The sequence below is a fragment of the Ziziphus jujuba genome, chromosome 9 (assembly GCF_031755915.1).
Source record: "Ziziphus jujuba cultivar Dongzao chromosome 9, ASM3175591v1".
NCBI classification, from domain to species: Eukaryota; Viridiplantae; Streptophyta; class Magnoliopsida; order Rosales; family Rhamnaceae; genus Ziziphus; species Ziziphus jujuba.
Genome location: NC_083387.1, coordinates 1438198 through 1459211, shown reverse-complemented (window position 1 = coordinate 1459211; position 21014 = coordinate 1438198). Strand labels below are relative to the sequence as shown.

The 21014-nt window shown below is 36.4% G+C and overlaps 1 long non-coding RNA gene across 1 annotated transcript; it reads right to left on the bottom strand.

Annotated features, from left to right (window-relative positions):
* Positions 1-2536: 2536 nt before the first annotated feature.
* LOC132799533 (uncharacterized) lies at positions 2537-3668 on the bottom strand. The gene is made up of 3 exons (XR_009634249.1): positions 3404-3668; positions 3138-3276; positions 2537-3023 (listed from the first exon to the last, which is right to left on the bottom strand). It is a non-coding gene; the product is annotated as an uncharacterized LOC132799533 (long non-coding RNA).
* Between the last annotated feature and the right edge of the window lie 17346 nt (positions 3669-21014).

Genomic DNA, 21014 nt, shown 5'->3' with positions numbered 1-21014 from the left:
AATATAGTTGAGAGACTACTAATATATACACTTATTTATTTGTTTTATTGGATTCATACAAACAGTCTTGGATTCGAAATATTTTAAAAAGAAAAATTATTGTAAATAATTAAGGAAAATTACAAAAGCATTTTGTTTTAAATCTCAACCTAAAAAAATGACTAACTTTTTTTAATACTTGACAAAAAAGCATCTCTGATTTAATAAAATAAGGGATTCCCTAAAAAAAAATTTAAATAAATATAATGAGAACTGAAGACTTTAGCTGTCCTCATATGCGATAAATGCTATATGCAAACTGTGAAGAGTAGAATTATTGGTCTAGACATCAACAAAGGAAGAAAAATATCACAAAGCGAGTCATTATCAAACTGGCTTGTAAGTAGTAAGTATGCAAGTGGATATGTTGTCCCGAAGATTGAATTGGATAATCAAAATAATTAAGTCTTCCATCTAAAGATCCTATTTCCATTCACTGACTTCATATCAGAAATTCTAAGGAAATTTCAGAAATCATGAAAACAACAAAGTATCTAAAATGTCTATAAAACAGATGAAATCATAAATGGAAAGGCTTGAAATTGTCACAGCAATTAAACATCAGCCATGGTAGTCAAGGATCACCTGCTGACAACACAATTAACTGTTGGTTGAACAAATATATGAACCCTGCAGAAAGCAAGTAGTTGTCAATAAGCAAAAAATACTATCTAGTTTACATGAAAAGAATCATGAAAAGGAAACTCCATATGAATGATAAACTTTCTATGTACTTTCATGATTTTCTTCATTTGGAAAATTCTTCTTCCCTGTATCAGACTTCTTATCTGCAGAAACCTATATGAACAACATAAAATAAAAGTGAAAAATATAATGAGCACTGGGAAATAAAAACCACCATACCTGAATATATTACCCTCGGTAGAAATGGAGGTTTCTGTTAAGGTATAGAATGTGCAACCATGGAGTTTAAACAGTAAATTTCCCTTATGATTCTCATGTTGATAATGAAGTAAATGCAATAACTGACAGTTTGCATTAAACATTAAGGAAAACAAGAATTATACATGACAACAATAACTAATAACAACGAAAGCAGTTATATTTAATCACCAACAGCAATTATAGTAATAAGATAACTATAACTACAATTATATTAAAACACAAATAAGCGTGCAGACAATTAAATTTAACGATTACCATCTTTAGAATAACCTCCACAGCACCTTTGCCATCACGAAGAGCTCCATCAATTTAATCAATCACCTAGAGAAAAAGTAGTAACTTGTTTCTTCTGCATACATTCTAGAATAAGAAGGGTAACCATAAAAAATAATACCAACCAAGCACTTTGGCCTCGAGTCAACAGTGACAGAGTTCATCTGCACTACATCAAGAATTTTTGCTTCAATTGTTGATGATGACCGATCATCACTACCATTAACCTACAGAGTAAAAAACACTTGAGGGAAAGATAAAGTAAATAGAAATAACAGACTAGAAGAGATAACAATGAAACTAAAAAGTAAAGTGTTAAAAAGAAAAAAAAAATGCAGGGCAAAAATAATGTATGGGCTCATGTTTATGGACTCTACTAACATAAGTTAATAACATAGACACACACAAATATAAAATCAAGAGAAAAAATTACTGCATACATCAATCAGTCATATACAAGTCAAAGAAACATGGGAAATGTAAATAGGATTCCACTATAGTGGAAATCTTGTTTTCCAGTTCCTTGTTATGCAAAGGATATTTCAATTAAACTTGGGGATTTAACGATGACCAAAAGAAGTCCAGAAAAAAAAATTTCACCAGTTATTGCAAATCAGAGCTTCTTTTCCCTCAATTTTTATACAGATCAATCTTCAAAGCATTTACTTTCTTTTCCAAGTACTTAAGCTAAGATTTCCACATTCATTGTTGGCTACTGTAACTTAGCAACAATCTGCGGCTTACTTATTGGAGACACAACATCCTCAGCATCTTCACTTTAAGAAACCGTTTTGAGAAAACCATTCATTCGTCCATTAATACAGGCTACTTAACAACTATCCCAAATAAATAAAGGACCAGTTGGTTTTCTTCTTGATGAACTCTCCTTTGCTAGTTTTTTATATATAACCTTGAGGTGATCATCAACATTATATGAGAGAGATGAAAGAGAAATATATATGAGAGTATAGAATCAACAAATCCAAATGGCTAGGGTATTTCATAGTATATTTGCAAACTGGCAAACCTAATCAAGGCAATTTTTATTGTGCAAATAGTATGTATCCTTGATCTTATACAGGAAGCCTTGAGAATGGTGAACATGAGAGCTAATGATAGAATAAAATTATCAAAAGATTGAAAACAAAATATCAGTAAATCAACTAAACCAAAACCAAAAAAAGATTATTCAGCAAAAAATTCCACAAGACAAAAGAAAGGTTATTTAGCAAAAAATTCCACAAAGGAGAAAAATGCCACCAAGACTTCTGGGATGCTACCCAAAAAGTACTTCCTAAGCAATTGAAAATATCAAATATTTGTAACGTGGTCAATGCTTCCTCATAGTAAATGTGACTGGCATGTGGCAAGCACCTATCAGAAACATCTTTTTACATGTTCGATTTTACAGCATCTAGTACTGATACAGAAGAAAATCATTACTAATAACATAATAATTTCATCTTATGTTTTGAAGAATGCACAGATCGATAAGATGCATATTAAACAGGACAAAAATATGATGAAAAAAATCTCACCTTCTGTTCTGGTGGACCTGTAGACCTTGATTTTTTGTTCCACAAGTCTTGAACACCTTTCGCACCACTATCTTTATGGTCCAAAGCATTAGAATGACTAAAATCTTCCTTATTCCATCTTGATCCTCTGTTCTTCCTTGGAAAATTAGAATCCAGAGATTTTCGATGTTGAGAAATTGAAGAATGTCGTCTTAAAGTAGATAGAACATCATCTGGGGTACTCCATCCAGCATCATATCATCATACACATCTCTCAGCAAGAAATGCCTACCACCACCGTTATTAAAAAAAAAAAGAAAAAAAGAACACAACTTTCACAATTTCTCCCAAAAAAAAAAAAATACCCAAAACCAAAAAAAGAAAATCAAAATTAGAATTTACCTTCTCTGCGCGGTGAGAGAACCAATAACAGTGTTATACTCAGAGACATTGCTTGCGTAGTTCCTCCTTGCGTATTCCTTTGTTGAAACCGCACTGAAGTATCGCCGTCCCACCTCTCGCAGCAGTGAATTACGCTACCCTGAATTATAACAATCTAAAATATATTATTTATTTTAAAAAAAAAAACTATTTCATTATTAGCAAAACGAGTAAGAAAATGTTTGGGGAAAAGCTTAAGAATTTGAAAATGGAGAGGAGAGGATTACCAGTGATTGATAGAATGAGCCTCATGCTTTCCTACTTCGCTGTTGCCTACCTGTTGCTTCTGCTTCTGCTCCTAGGGCTCTCTAAAACCCTGCAGTTTTCTCTCTGAGTCGCCTCTTCACCATTTCCTTCAAAACGCACAGTCTCCAAGCTTACAATCCGGCCGATGCAAAAGGAAACAGAGGGCTCCTAATGGGCTGGACATTGATTATAAGGAGAAGAGAAAAGTCGGATGAAGAAAAGAAAGAAAAAAACATAGAAAAAAAAAAGAATAAAAATATTTAATTTGGATATAAGGGTATTTTGGGATTATCAAAAATTGAAGGGGTAGAAAAAAAAAAATATCAAATGAGGGGGCAAAAATCATTAACCTCGTCCCTATGAGGGTATTGGGCCAAATTCCCCTTGATTTGGCAACCTCAAGCTCACCTGAAAAGAGGATTCTCTTTGTAATTACCTTGAGGTTGATAATCAAAATTAAAGAAATTTGGCCCAATGCCCTCATAGGGATGAGCTTTATGATTTTACCCTTTCATTTGCTATTTTTTTTTCTACCCTTTCAATTTTTAATAATCCCAAAATACCTTTATATCCAAATTAAATATTTTTATTTTTTTTATTTTATGTTATTTTTTTCTTTTCTTCACCCGACTGTTCTCCTTCATCACCCTTCCCTAAAGCTGGCTCATCTCTTCTCATTCATCCATCAAGCTTTCTTCACTTAGTTGCCCTTTTGCCAAACAGCCCTGTTTCGTCTCTCCGGTCATCAAAATTCCATACAAAGAAAGAAATTGATGGTTTGGAATTCGAAATTAGGGTATTGTGAAGAAGGAGAACGTGGATTTGTATACGAAGCTCAAGGGTGGTACTGCATGGCAGAAGCAGATGCCTAAGCTTGCTGTTTCACTTGGCCTCTCTGATAAAATGCCTGGTCTATTTGCTTCATTTTTCCTTTGACTTTTCAATTTGAGTGGTTTCTAGGGTTTATTTAAAACATTTGTGGGGTGTGTTTTTTTTTTTTTTTCCTGATTGCTTTTGGGATAAGTTGGAATCGAAATTAGGGTTATGTTTTTTTGTTTTTGCTATTTCTGTAATTTTTTTTCCTTATGCTTTTGTAATTTTTTTTTTTAGGTAGTGTTCGGTGTGCGATTTGACGGTCTAATAATGGAACTCGGCAAGGATTCGGGAATGGAGGACGGGGATTTTGTGGTGGAGACTTGCATTACACATACTTTACCCCCGGCATTGACGCTTGAGAAGGGATTAGAGAGTATCAAAGATGCTGTGGGGAAGTTGAAGCCGAATCCTCCTTCTACCTCCAATTGGTTCTTTCAGTTTCAGGTACTGGAAAATTTCGTAAGACTTTGCTGTTTTGATACTATGTCGTTTTGTTTGGTTTTCATTTCATATGTGATTTCATGAGGATTTGTAAAGGTCGTTGTGCCTTCCAGTGCGAAAGCTTTGGATTGGTTTGCCTATCAGTCAGAGTCTTGCGAGGTTTTCCCTCTGTTTTTATGTCGAAGGAAACAGAAAATCCTGATTGTATGTGAATGAAACCGTTGGAGTATTTGGAATTGGGTCTGCTGTTCACTTTACACGGAGTTCTTCTTCTATCTCAGGAGAGAAGACAATGACCAAAAGGTTTAGATTCTCGTATATCTTATTTCTCACTCATCAAAAGCGTCTCCTATGATGATTTAGGGGTTGCATTTGGTTTTTGTTGTTTGTTGTCTGTTGTTCATTATATATATATATGTAAAAGTAATTTTAACTTTATTAGGACAAGAGTTCCTTTTTTCCTATTGAGCTTGATGGCTGAACTGGTTAAATTTGGGGGTTTGTAATACGGTTCCCCAACTCCATAAAAGAATATATTGCCCTTTGAATAGTTAGTCTGAAAGATGGATGTTTAAAACTTCTATTTGGAGGGTCATGGACAATTTTGGAGCTATTGAGACTTACGGCTTACCCTATTCCATTGACATCAAGGTGCAGGAGGTTATGCAATCATTTTTTTTAAGTGGCTTTAGGCTAATGAGCAGAATATGTGTTGAATAAGAACCCAAGATTTGTTAGTTATTTTGTTGAAAGGTCTATTTGGAAAATGACAAGGCAGAAATGAAATTGAATATTAATGTGAACTCTTCATTGGCAATTATGTAAGGAATGTTTCAACATATATGCTAAAGGCTCTAAAACATTTTATGAAATTTAGAATAATTTTGTCCATTTATTGGAAATTTGTGGTTGGTATGAAAAATTGATTAAGTAATGATGGTTAGTTGCTTATGGTTATGCATCTAATTATGATGCAAAATCTAGTGCCTTTAAGGTTTCTGCGTGTATGATAATTTGCATTTGGTATTGCAAATATGATGCATACTGTAGTGGCAATTTTTTTATCTGCATTTAGGTGTACGTTGTTTTGAATGGATACTTGGGTCTTTTAGATTTGTATGAATCTTTTCCTTGACAACTCTAAAAATGGTAGGTAGATGCTATTAAATTTAAGTAATGTTTGTGGTTTCTCTATAGATAGAACAAATGAGCTTTTGCAAAAGAAGGGTAAAACTTCGACTGTTCATTAGTCACGGTTTTGCATGTGATATTTATTTAATTTATTGCTTTACGTAGTTTCATGTGATACTTATTTAATGTATGTCTTTGCTGTACTTAGTTGCCTGGTGCCATTGCTTATATTTTTATTACCGTAGTTGTGTTTTGTAATGGTATGCTTTTTCTTATTCTTCTACTGTTTGTTATTTATTAATTTTTGGTTATTGGCATTCCAAAGCATTGTTGAATGTTGATCATGTTGATGTTTTGTTTGATTTGTTGCATCTTTGATGTGTAGTTTGTTCTCTGCTACATGTTTTGTACTTGTTAGATTACTGGTGGATGAATTTGATGCTGCACTTTGGAAGGTTGGCAGAGGTTGACAAGGAAGTAGCAAAAGAATTTGATGGAAAACATTTTCACATTCTTCCTTTTTTTGCTGTTTTGGAGATTTGGGCATCCTTTAGCAAATCAGTCTATGAGATTGGATTTTGGTTCTATACAATTCATAGAGAGCAAGGGATATTACTGGGTATGAGCTATTGCCTCAATTGTTGGATTTGAACCTTTATACTTCTTTATGGATACTATAGGTATTTAATTATTTTCTTTGAAACTTGTATGCTAAATATTTTAACTAACTACAGATATTTCATTTGATTTCATCCAGGTATCAAATCGGTCTTCGTTTTAGTGGAGTTGCCCCGTATGCTTTTAATGCTGTCACTAAAGTTTGGCATTATACCAATTGTGGTGCCAGTTGGTGTTCGAGATTTTGACATTGATGGGGAACATTGGGTCAATTCGAGATTGATACCAACAGAGGCTTTTGTAAGAGCTGTAATATTCTCTAGTTTTTATTCATAAAACACTTGTACAATTTTCTCTTGCTAATTCAGATTTCGTTTTTAGTTTTGGTACATGATTCTCGTGTCAAGATGATGTGTAAGGACCCAATTTCATTATTAAATTCTCCATATTATTTTATATGTGGAAAAGCAATAAATAAGAGGGATGAGAATTTAAATGGATGGTACTTGAGTTCTCAAATATTGGCTCTCTAGTTTCTGACCATTAGAACTTGTTTGAATGGTATGCATTGAAATGTAGTTAGTTTTAGATTGTAGACTATTCCCAGCTTGCAAGCTTCTTCCAATCACTTTTAAAATGCGGCTCCATGGTAGTATGTCCAAACCAGAGTTGTTAGGAGGGAATTAATTGTGCACTTGTGGAAACTATTTAAATAAATGGATATGAAAGTGTAAATTAAATGTAACAGTTTCCCATTTCTCATCTACCCTCATTTCTCATTAACTGTCGAATAAAGTGGAAAATATTAAAACAAATTTTTTTACCATCTCTCATTTCTCATCTACCCTCATTAACTTCTATCCCTCTCTCTTACTCTCCCTGTTACCACATTAAATGAATCCTGTGTGTCTTCCTCTCTCTACCTTTCAGCCTTTCTTCGCACTGACGAACCATTGCAGAAAACACAATACCACCTTCAGTTCAGTTCACTCTCCCTGCATACCCCCAACCTTTTATGATAACAACAAGACTGAAAATCTTCATTATGGAGCCCATACACTTCAAAAGGGTGTAACTAAATTGTACGTTTCTACGGATCAGAGTTAAAGATTTTTTGGTATGTATACATATACATATATATATATATATATGTACAGATATGTATACACTTTTCTCTTATATTGGATTCATTGTTTGTCACATTTTGACATGATATATAAGTGCAAATTACAACCTTTGTTTGTTACATACGGTCCATCAGTACTTATGAAACACTTGCTTGTTGGAAAATTTAACGGCGGTTCCATCGGAATATTTAATTTTTCCATTTTCTAAAAGCAAACAGATTGGACAATCGAATTTGTCCACTTCTTTAATGTTATTGTAAACGAATGACATGCTAAATGTAACTATATTTATGTTGTTTAACAAAATAATCCACAAAACACCACATTGTCAACATTGCATCCATTCAAGCTAATGTTATGTTATGATTTAGCACATGTGCCACAAATTTGACATCTTAATCTACTTGATCCACTTGTCTGTCAAGAGTAGCTATTCTACTAGGTGTTAATATGCAACATTTAAAATGCATTTGTACTCATTTACAGAAAATGCATTTGTATTTTATCTTTACTCATTTACTGAAAATGCATTTGTATTTGTATTTAAAATGCTATTCTACTCATTTGCATTTAAAATGCTATTCCACTAGGCGTTAATAACATAATTGTTTGGCTTATTTTCTGTACTCATTTACTGAAAATGCATTTGTATTTTTTCATAACTTTTGCTTCAGGATTATAGTTAAACCTTCCAGCAAAGATTCTACGATTGCAATTATTTTTAGTCATACGACCTCACGAATTACCACAAGCTTGTGACAAGGAGATACTTAGTATGTTTTGAATTGGTAAACCCTTTGTGCTCAATGTCACAAATTTCAGTTTTACTGTTCTATGATGGAACATGAAGTGTATGTTCTGAATGTACTTGGAGATACCAACGTCAAAGAACCAAGATTATACATATCAAAAGGAATTGTACGTTGGCAGAACTTGAAAATGTTGTCTACAACGCTCTCAACTTAGATTCTACACAACATCAATTAATCTTCAAGTTCATATACCATGTGTGTTTGTCATGTCAGCCGTACATTGTGGAAAATGATGAAGACTTACAAAGTTTTATAGAAGAGTATAGTTCACACAGACCTCAAGACAGATCTCCACTTATTGTTGATGTGTTATCCAGGGTTCAACAGAGTATTAATACTGCTGGATGTGTTGTGAATAGGATACCTACAAGTTCAGGATTTATGACTATTGCCTCACTATCTGCAGTTCCCGAGACAGCTATTTATACCTATGATGCTGACATGCAGTCCCTAGCGACCGAACTTCATGTGCCGGAAACTCAACCTGGATTCTCCGCAAATCAAATTTGTGAAAACAATGTGCAATCTATGGAACATGATCATGATAATGAGTGCTTCGACATTAATGATATGAATGAATATCGTGGACATGATTATGATCAAGATGAACAATTTGAGGTTGAGGTCAACACTGATCGTAGTGAAGATGGGTTACGTGACATTTGTTGGACCCAACATTCGGGACTTTCAGCTGGTGATAGTCGACATGGTGAGTCTCCTTATGGTAATAGTCCAATTGATAATGTGAATGATGATGTGCTTGCCTCTCCTTATACTGAAAACCATTTGGACATTCGACAGGATTCTACCGCATCCATGGATGAACTTAGGGTTAACCGTCGCTTCTCATCTGTCAATGCCCATGAAATCATTCGAATCAACCAACTCTTTGCGAGTAAGAATGCGCTACAGAAGAAGATTAGTCTTTGTGCACTAAGGAGAAATTTTGAATTCAAGGTCAAGAAGTCAGATAGAGTCCGATATGAGGTTGTATGTGCAAACGACAATTGCATGTGGCGAATGCGTGCTACCAAACTACATGGTGATAATACAAAGGCCTTCATGATTAGCGCCTTCAAGGATGAGCATATTTGCTCTTTAAATATCATGAAAAGGGATCATCATCAAGCAACAAGTTCAGTTATCGGAGACATCATCCAGCCAACGTTTGATGGGATTTCAAGGCAATACAAACCTCAAGATATCGTGCATGACATTCGCTCTAATTACGGAGTAAACATAAGCTACAACAAAGCATGGGCTGCTAAGGAAGTTGCACTATCAGGTTTGTGGGGCACGCCAGAAGATTCATATGCAAAACTTCCTTTGTGGAGTCACGTTTTGAAGAGCAAAAATCCGGGCACGTTTACTCGAATTGAAATTAACAATGAAAACATATTTTTATATTTTTTCCATGGCACTTGGAGCTAGCATTAGAGGGTTTCAGCATATGCGGAGAGTCGTAGCTGTCAATTGAACTACACTGAAGAATAGATATAGAGGTTTGTTATATATTGCATCATGTTTAGATGGGAGCAATCAAATTTATCCACTTGCTTATGGAATAGGCCCTAGGGAGACGGATGCGGCTTACACGTGGTTTTTTGAGAGCTTTAAAGAAGCATTTGGGGATGATACGAATATAGCTTTTATATCAGATAAACACAAAAGCATTGCAAAAGCAATACGTACAGTTTTCCCTAATAATTACCATGGCCACTGCACATATCATCTTGCTACAAATTTACGTGCTAAGAAGTTTAAAGGTAATGTCAATGCGATTATATCAACTTTTAATGATGCAACTAGAGCATATATTGTTGAGGATTTTGATAAGGCCATGCAACTTTTAGAAGGGGTTAGTATTGAAGTTGTACAATATCTCAAGGATGCAAGTCCTGCAAAATGGGCTAGATCACATTTTCCGGGCAATAGATACAACATAATGACAACTAACATCGCAGAGAGCATGAACTCTGTGCTTATTGATGCTAGGGATAAACCTGTTTTGCCATTATTAGATCACATTCGTGATGTCTTGCAAAGGTGGTGGTATGAACGTTGAACTAACGCAGCTGCAATGCAAACTCATGTTACTAATTGGTTGAAAAATATCATGCAACAGCGCTCAAATAATGGCAGAGGCTTACGTGTTATTCCAATGAACTTATATGAGTTTCAAGCTGTTGGCCATGGCATGTTCGTTGGAGTTGTTAACTTAGAAAATAAGACGTGCTCATACAAGGAATTTGACATTGATGGATTTCCTTGTGTCCATGCAATTGCAGCATGTAAGCATCGACATATTTCTCCATATATCCTTTGCTCGGCGCATTTCTCAGTTGACTCACTCTGTGACGCATATTCGGAAACCATATATCCACTTGGAGATAAATGTCAGTGGCATGCTCCAGATGATGTCATAAACCAGGTTGTACTTCCACCTCAAATTGGCAAACAGTCAGGAAGACGGAGAAAGAAGAGGATTCAATCTCAAGGAGAGGAGCGTCATCAATATAGATGCGGGAGGTGCAAATAGATTGGTCACAGCAGCCGATCATGCTCCGCTGCCGTACCTCTTGATAGCACTACCAACCAACAGCACCATTGAACTGAAGGCCCATCAATCGCACGATGCTATATTAAGACAATGGGGCCATGTTATGCGGTATGCGTGTGTATGTAATGTAGTCAGGAATGCAATTAGTTGCTCAACCGCGTAACATGTGTTTTGGCATAATAGATGTTGATTTTATGTGTTCTTTTGTTGTCAAATTCATCTGTCGTATTGTTTTGATAACATATCATTCTGTGTTCAGTTTTTGGTTCAGTTGTTTGTATGTTTCTGACTGTTGCACGGATGATATTACTGCCCAATGGTAATGACCGATGCATCGTCGGTAATTGACATTTCTACACCGTCATAAAAGAATCACCACAATTCCATCCGACAACTTCAATCATGCGTGTTCCAACCAATAACATGCTAAATGTAGCATTATTAATGATAACTTCTGACAAAGTAAGAGATCAAACGGCATTAATAAGTGAAAACGTTCAATTTATTTTTGCTTCAAACATTACCGTAGGTTTCATTGGTAATTACCGAAACCCCAGTGGTAATCACATTTTACCAATGTTATAGCCCCCACCAGTCCCCTAATATGTGTTAAATGCAAGAACATGGAAAATATGGATGGTTACACGATTGTAAGGAGAGAAAACCCCAAAATCTCTTAAAAAGTTCTCAAATTGGAAAAAAAAAATACGATTACTGTATACCTTCAGTAATTACCGATTACACATTCGGTAACCAACATATACTCTCTGGAAAAATTACCGTAGGTTTCATCGGTAATTACCGAAACCCCAGTGGTAATCACAATTTACCAATGTTATGGCCCCCACAAGTACCATAATGTGTGTTCAATGCAAACACATGAAAAATATGGATTATCAAATGATCCTAATGAGAGAAAAGCCCAAAATTGCTTAAAAAGTTCTCATATTGCCAAAAAAATACGATGACTGTAGACCTTCGGTAATTACCGATGAAACCCTCAGTAATCAATTTATACTCTCTAGAAAAATTACCGTAGGTTTCATCGGTAATTACCGAAACACCCATTAGCTTAGTATTTGGAGAAAAAAAAATGTTAATTGATATTACTGAAAGCATATCGTAATTACCGATGGTGAATCGGGAATTATCGATGCACCATCGGTAATCATCTTTGCTTTAATTTTTATCACAACCGAGGGTCTTCTTTTCACTTTTTTTTTTTTCAACGGTTATCATTTCTAAAGATAGGTTCAGCATATTAAGATAACATTAGTATACGGTGTCATAACATTAAACATACGATCTACATTGAAAGTTTATTAAAGTACAAATCAACAGCATATTTTTTCTAAAAAACCTAATGTCTTGCGGGCCAAATGAAGGATTCTCCTCACTACTCTTGTATTCCATAAATTTCAAAGCATAGACGCCACAATCACCCCTGCAGAATAGCATTAATGATTAGCATTAATGAAAACCAACCACGTGTATTTCCACACGTAACCACAATAAAACAGCAGCAATAGAAGTTGTTTGAAATGACAACACATTTATACCCATTATCTTGGCGGGATGCATCTTTGATCATGGTCATCGTGAATGGCTCTAAAGTGGGAGGCACGTCTGGATTCTTCTCGTAATATCCCCCATCCCTCAATAGGTATGTAACACCCCGTCCTAAAGTACAACGGAAATTTTCCAACTTTAACCGAGGTTGACCGTTGACCGTTAACCGTTGACCAAGGGATTAAAAGTTGATTTTTTGACTCGGATGGAATTCTAGGTTGACTGAGGTACCGTTACGAAGTACACGTTGGCATGAGTTCGTAGAATAGTAGCACGTCGAAAACAAAGCTACGGTTTGAAAGTTATGGGTAAAACAAGTCGAGATTCAAACTATCCAAAATGTGCTGGAGTTGACTTTTTATGGTTGTAGAATTTTGTTTTGACTTTCATATGCTTAAATTGGACATCTGGTTAAGAAGTTATGGACATGTGAAGTTTTTTGAATACCGTAATATTTTATTATATATGGCTTAAGTGAACAGTGACGCCACGTACCGACATCTGAGAGGTCCACGTGGGTGAACGGTGTCACCCACGGTGGCTTTTATTTTGGCAAAACGGCGGGGGAGGAGAGAGAGAGGGAGAGAGAAAACCACCGGCCGCCGGAGTTGCAAACTTTTCTGGCCGAATCTTGTCACACGCGCCGGCCAGGCAGGAGCGCCTCTCCATTCCCGGCCAACCCCCAAAATTTCATGGCCAACCGACCGGCGACGCGCCCGGATCGGAGAGTTTTTGGGCGACGGTGATTTTTCCCCTCCACCACCGGCCACTGCCGTTTGACCCATTTCCGGCCATTTTCAGGCCACACGCGCCAGCCACCCCTCACCACCTCCTCATTTTCGGCCAGCCCACCGAATTTCACGGCTACTGGACCTCCGACGTGCCGGGATCGGAGTATTTTCCGACAAAGGACCGAAAATCTTCAAACCCAGATCTCTTTGCCGTCCGGCCTCCGTTTGCCTCACCGCCGATCCCGTTGGAACCCTCTCCCTTCGATCTACAAAACCCCCAAAAATCTTGGCCACCAGCGACCGCACGCGCCGTCGCTGACGACGGTTGCCGGTGACCGCGACGGCTTGCCGAAGAAATTACTATTCTGGCGAGTACCCAGTTGCACCGCCGGTCACTCCCCACTAATTCCGACCCCCTGAACCCAGATCCGGTGTCCTTTTCCTCCAATTCGTGACGGTTTGGGAGAATCGAGGCTCTAAAGGCCGAAAGCTTTCCGGCGAGATTCCGGCCACCTCAGGTCCGATCTCCGGGAAGTAAGACCGGATTCGTAATCCTCGTCACTCAAGCTTCGATTCGGTATATTACTCGTCAATTTTGGTTAACGTTTGTGTTTAACCCCCCGGGTACCGGGTATTATTTATCCGAATAAAATATTAATTTATTTGACTGTGTATGAATTGTTATTTTAGGAGCACGTGTGGATTGACGAATCGATCCTATGGTGGATCGTGGTTTAATTGCGTGCTCGAGGTGAGTGACCCACCTTTAAAACTATTTTGGGGTGATTAATTATATTTATTTTGTGTTAACTTGATATCTAGAATTATGCTCATGTGGTGGAATTTAAATATAATTGTGGAAAAAAAATATTATTTTATATATATATATATACCCATTGATGCTAAACGGAATTTTGGGTTATTAAGAAATTCCCGATTATTATTATTGTGATTTAATTGTATTTATTACGCATGAGTAAGGTATTTTCATTAATTAATTGTATCTGGATTTTAAGATTATTTTTGGGCATGATTGGTTTAAATATTTCAAGAAAAATATTGGTTTAAATTGGTGATTTCAAATTTCATAATTATGCCCGTGGAATATTATTTGATGGACTTTGTGATACGAGAAAAATTATTTGTATATTGTTATCGGTGGTTTTGTACCGGAAATGTTAAAGAAAAATGTGGGAGGTTGAGTTCGAAAAATGGTATAATTTCCACGGTAAATTTTTGGAAAATTTGATTATTTATTTTAGACGCACTCATACAGTATTGGTGTTCTGGCTGTATATGTGGATCAGCGCGCAAGTTATAATGTCTCCCGTGAGTTGCCATTGGACCGAGGGTAGGCAAGTTTGATATTGGCCATAGCCACCCCCCTCCGTGGCTGGGATGACGGTTTCAGCAGCGGCGCTGGCGGGACGCCGAAGCGACCGTATGCAAGTTTCTCTCTTTAACATCCCCGCCAGTCGGTGCTCGGGACGCTGGGTATCGGAGGGCATCACTGGTATTTTATGTGGTGCGTCAAGTATAAATTTTCAGATAGAAATTTCAAACCCTAAAGTGTTCTAAAATTATTTATTGTACTTTATTACATTTTATTTATATTTGGATTATTTAATTATTATTTATTAAATTAACGATTCCTTGATTTTGCAAAAATGTTTTAAAAGGGAAACTTTTCCAACCAAGTGAATGGTGAGAGTTTTGAGAGAAATATTATCTTCAATTAATTATTATTTATTTATTTATTTATTCTTAATTAATCAAGCGTACTATAATTATTATTACTGTTATAATTGTACAGTAGATAGAGTCACTCACTAAGATGATTAGCATCTCATGTTTTTAAATTCCGTTCCCCTAGGTCCAGGTTTGGGAGACGTTGATCATCCGGGGCGAGCCCGACGTCTCAGTTCATTGCCGAAAGTCCAAGAGCATTTCTTCCCTTTTTCCTCTTCATCTTGTATTGCTTCCTTATCTGTCATTGTATTAATTCCACATTTATTTGTATAATGCTCTGTATACTGTATTAAATATTTAGTTATTAATTATGCACTGATTTACTGTTATTCATTTGGAGTGCTCAAATTTGTGGAATTAAATTGTAGTAAAGTGGAAGGAATAAGGGGATGTATATAAAAGTGTGTTTTCAGTGCAGGAAATTTGTGGTAAGTCCAACCCTTAGGCTAGGTTCTGCCGGATTTTCCATTGGAGGATCCGGTGGGGTTTCCCTGGGATCAGGGCTTGTCTAGGGTTCCGGGGAGGGATCTTGGACGGGTCCTGACAGGTATGGCAGCATATACGTAAGGCACTCCGCATTGTTCAACTCTTTATTCTGGACATATTTATTTCCCATATTTGGATCGTATATATCAATATGTCGGACCTTCAAGTCTACACATGCTGCCAACCAATGCGCATCTCCATTGTTGACAGGGATATACACCTGCAAATTAGAGCATAACCTCATTATCTATAAAATAGGAAACTTAGTGAGAATTTTTTTAAATATATGTAAGGACTTACATAATCACATCTCCGCCACGGCACGCTAGGTTTGGGTGACTTCCACGCACATAGCTACGAAGGGTCGCATCACATATATATGTGCTACGAGATGCCCCCCATATGGGATAACGCCCTTTGATGGATGACTGCCAAATAATGAAATAAATACAATATAAAATATCATCAATATAACATTAAGCAACGCAGTAACATCCCATCATCTTACCCAAAATAACACGTCTAATATGGCATAGGTGTGGGTGAATATCTTCTCATTCTCAAACCTCCTTTTTCGTATGAAATACGAAATAGTGTCAATATGCTGCAAAACCACATTAAAGGAAATAAATAACAAGTGCAAGGTGATAAATAAAACATCATTCCAAACGTAGGAACACAATGATTTTACATGAACATAAAGTATATAACTTACATCGGAAGTCAACCATCCTTTAGAGGTAAGTAGCTCAGCAAAAAATTTCTTCCCCACCATCATATAAGATGTACACATGGTTGCTTCCTTCGGTGCCACCCTATACCACTCATCGAACGCCCTCTCCTTCGATGCATCAATATGTCGATTAAGATTAAATTTGACCTTCTTTTTACACGGGTCGGTGTAAGGAGAGATGATGTGATGTGACTGGTGGTAAACTCTACCGAATCGGCTTGTATCACCAACGTTATGCGTCCAATCTTCCACCTCAATCTCAGCTGATTGGTCATGATGTGGACTGTCAGCTGAAGCACCGATATCCTACCCCAAATGCAAAGGCCGATATGGCACCAAAGCCCAGGAATCCTCCACATAGGGTCCTCCAGGTACGATAGGCTCAAACGGTGTAGTACAATCATCATCCTCCTTCCGACCATTGGAACCGTCTATGGGTGCATCAAATTCTTCGGCTTGCTCTCCAAATGACGGTGCCACAGGGGATGATGGTCACACCGAAGATGACGGTGAATGGCTTTGCATATGATGTTCGGCCTGCAAAAACACAATGGTTATTTTGCAGTTCCCAAACCCTAACAACAAATAATTGCTGAATTACAATATATAATTTAATAATGCTGAAACACTAAAGTATACTAAGTTGTCTAAATGATACCTGATACTTTTGTTGGTCAATAACAGAACTAAGCATCTTCCTTAACGATGCCATCTCTTTATTTAATTCATCAAATTTTGCCTCCAAGCAAGCAAGCTAATCAATATCAATATCCAAAACATAAGTCAACATATATTAGTACAACATATGAAATACAAATTTGCGTGCAAGTAACAATTGCATACCCTGAAATTAGCATCTGGAGGGCCACTAGAATGCTCCTCAGCTTTGGATGCATCTTTAGCGCCAACGGTGGCTATTGGTGCTACAAGTGGTGGTACAGTATAGCAAACTTCATGTATGTTCACTGCTATTGTTCGCCAGTAATTCATAGTCTTCTCCTCATCGGTAGCATCTAACCTCCAGTGCACAATATACTACATGAAATGAAGAAAGGAAAAAAAAGTAAATTTGGAAACTGACTTTGGTAATGTAACTTGAATGTAATCATACCATGTAGTCTAAAAAAAAATTTGCCTTACATTACTATTTGAGGTGAACCAATTATGGACAGCAAAATGGTTCGGTTGACTTGTAGCATGCCATCCAAGGATCCTCGGACAACGGGTTTTCCCGCCGCTCACCAAATTGGTTACCAAAATCAGGGATTGCTTCAAACCCCCACAACTACAAAATATAAATTATAGGTTATTAAATATAATTTTTAAGTAAACGCTACATGTATTAAATATATGACCGTACCTGAAACTCCAATGGAAAACCTTTTAGGCCATAATACTGTGATTTATTCTTTACTGCACGTCCTCTGTGCTGGAATGATTGTGGAATGAGTTGATCGTCTCCTTGTAGCTCAGAATGCCCCAAGGGTAGGAATTAAATACCTCGATATCAGCAACCAAATCAATGAATTTTCTATTTATTTGAACCCTCGGATCCATTCCGAGTACACCATGAACTAAGAAATATAGTAACGCAATTCTTACAGCATCCCAATCATCCACAAAAAGTGTACCCTTGAATATTCGTTCTAGTTCGGGCGGTTTCAATTCAGTCCTGTCATCTAGCAACCTCGTCAGCAGCTCCTTTCCTTTGGAAATTTGCATATCATACATGGAAGGGTACCTACTAATGAGTGCGAATTCCCACTTCGTAAACCGTACTCTAGATCCGCCGAAGTTAAACTCCAGTACTTCTGGATTATTGGACACAACTCATCTGCAAAGCAGGTGATGCACTACCTGACCAGAGAACCGAAGGTTCTTCATGTCAAGTAAGTGTCCAAAACATGTTTGTCTATACTTTTCCAGTTGCTCACTTGTGAGGACACTTGTCATTATTTTGTCCGCTTCTATTGGATTCCCGAATGAATGTGTCCTAACTTTAAATATATCGGCACCCTGAAAGATCCGTTCCTTTGGAGCATCGATGGGCTGCAAAATGAATTACATAAATGGAACTGACGTCAACGATTTAATCATACCCTATTTTTCCACCCTAACTTGATAATAATAATTTCCAACTAAATCTTAAGACATATGGGTTCACATTTTTGCACAAGTGGTAATTACCGATGTAACAATCGGTAATCAACCTACAATGAACTAAAAAAAATCCCGATGGCCTATCGGCAATTACCGATGGCCATCGAGTGAAGTTTTTCTTGAGTTTTCACATTCATGAATAAATACTAACAGATGTCTTATCATTTATCGTACAAAACAACATAAATGAATATAAAACTTACCATATCAGATGGGGGAGAGGAAAGTGGAACGTGCCCTCGAAGTTTGGCGCTTTCCGTCACAGCTTTGGATTTCTGCCTAGTAGTTCGACGACGCTTAGAGTCGGGTGCTACAGTGCTACCACCGCGTCTCTTACTTTCCACCTTCTTACCTCCCTTCTTCGGTTGACGTCGCAAGTTCCTCTTTGGTGCCATTATAAAGTACAACCTACAAATGTACATTGACAACATTAATAAATTTTTATCTACCTTTAACCACATTGTCAACTATGTATACATATATAAATATCCGCAATCCTCAATTTCATACACTCTCTTCCTAAGGATATTGTGTATGCCATCTACAAAACATTTACTGTATAGCAGTGTGTTTACTTCTAAATCTTTCTATCTTCTTCTTCTTCTTTAATTTTTTTTTTCTTTTTTGGGGATAAAGTGTTTGCGTGTTTGCTTCTAGCTAACCATGTACCTAAAATTTTATGCACCGATCTTCTCTCTATATATATATATATATATATCTATACCTTTAGAAAGTACTAACAATTAAAAAGTACTAACTCTGGAATTCTCAACTTCAATTCTAATTAATCATAAAGTATTTTTCTCTTATCTCCAAGTACTGATTTTTAGTAATAAATTACCCTAGCAAAAAGGAAGAAGAAAAAACTTAAAAGAAAAAAGAAGGTCTGAAAAGCAACTAAGATTTCTAATGCAGCTATAGTCTAAAGTGGGGTTTTAATAGAGCAACCCACAACTGTGGCCAATTATGATGCTACATGCAAAAGCAGATAAAGTGAAATATTGAAATGACTGGAGAGGAAGTAGTCAATTCACCCAAAATAGAAAAACAAGAAAGTGAAGTGTAGAGGTGGAAGACTACATAGAAGCTACGCAACAGACAGATTGTTATAAGCCAATCAAAAGCAGCCCTTAGACTGTATATATACATATCATATTCATGTTATATTTAATTATTTCTTAACATACAATATATGTCTAAAAAATGTGCACAGAAAGTTGCAGACTATAATCTGAACATATAGGTTAAGCTGGACTGCTACATGTCCACCACTTCTATATGAGTATGTCAACTAATGTAGCTACATCTCTTCCCCGCACTGCTTGTGTTTAACCTGATTTGGTTATAAAAGCTCAGACCTACCGACACCTATATATGCTATACAAATCATTCACTTTATATTTATTTTATCTGTATAATTAGTTTAGGGTCAAGGATTTATTTGTATACAAATCCAAAAAGAAATATAATTAGTTTCCTCAGGGTCAAGTACGTTTTTAAAAAAAAATTTCTTTTCAACCCACAAAAGCAGTTTTCTAGACAGAGTTTAAGTATCATGAACTAGTGAGATAACACCTTTAACTTTAGGATTTAAACTTCGATCAGGGTAAAAATCCTTATATCCCTAAGTTGTAACAAATATATATATATACATATATTATGTTTTTTTATTACAAACTAACATTATTCTTCATCAAATTCATTGATTTCCCTGCTTTCATCCTTTATTTATTTTCCATGCTCAGGGATGTCGATGGAACCAAAAAAAAAAAAAAATTAAAATTAAAAAAAAAATTAAAAACGACGTGTCGTCTGGGTGTCTTTCATCCCAGACGACATGTCGTTCGATCCATCTTCAACCTTTGTCCGGGTTGACCCGAACCCGCCTGAACCGGTCCCGTTCCGATTCTTGACCCAATTGTTTCTCCCACCTCCGGCCACCATTCAAGGCCAAACCAGTCCCATTTTTTTCCTCTCTTCATTTCCTACTAATACCCAATATCAATCTATCCTAAAGCCTAGGTTATAATCACGTCCATACAAAAACCTAAATCTTCAAAAATTTCACATTTTTAACCGGATCTAAACACAAATCACAAGTTTCAATGTCTCACATTGTACTAAATTTGTAAGTATTTAACGGTAAGGCAACAAATAAACACAAAAAGAAAAAAAAACTCACACGGGTCCACGGCAAGGCAACAAATAAACACAAAAATAAATCCACACCGGTCACGGCAAGGCAAAAAATCCACACAAAAATAAACCCACACCGATCCACGGCAACAAATAAACAAAAATATTAAAACAATTACCTCGGAGAGTGCTGAGATGAGATGAAATTTTGTTTTTTTGTTTTTTCTTTGTATTTTTTTTGGGTGCTGAGATGAAGCTTCCTTTGGCTTCTCCACAGCAAGTTTTGTATTTTTGTGTATTCTTGTAAAAACAATTACTTCATGTACTTTGTTTTCTTTTTCTAAAAAGTAGATTTTTGTTCTTTATTTGTTTAAAATATAAAAGAATATCTAAGTCATTCTTTATTGTTTTAAGGTTAAAATAGATATTGAAGGGTAGAAAAAAAAAATAGCAAATGAAGGGG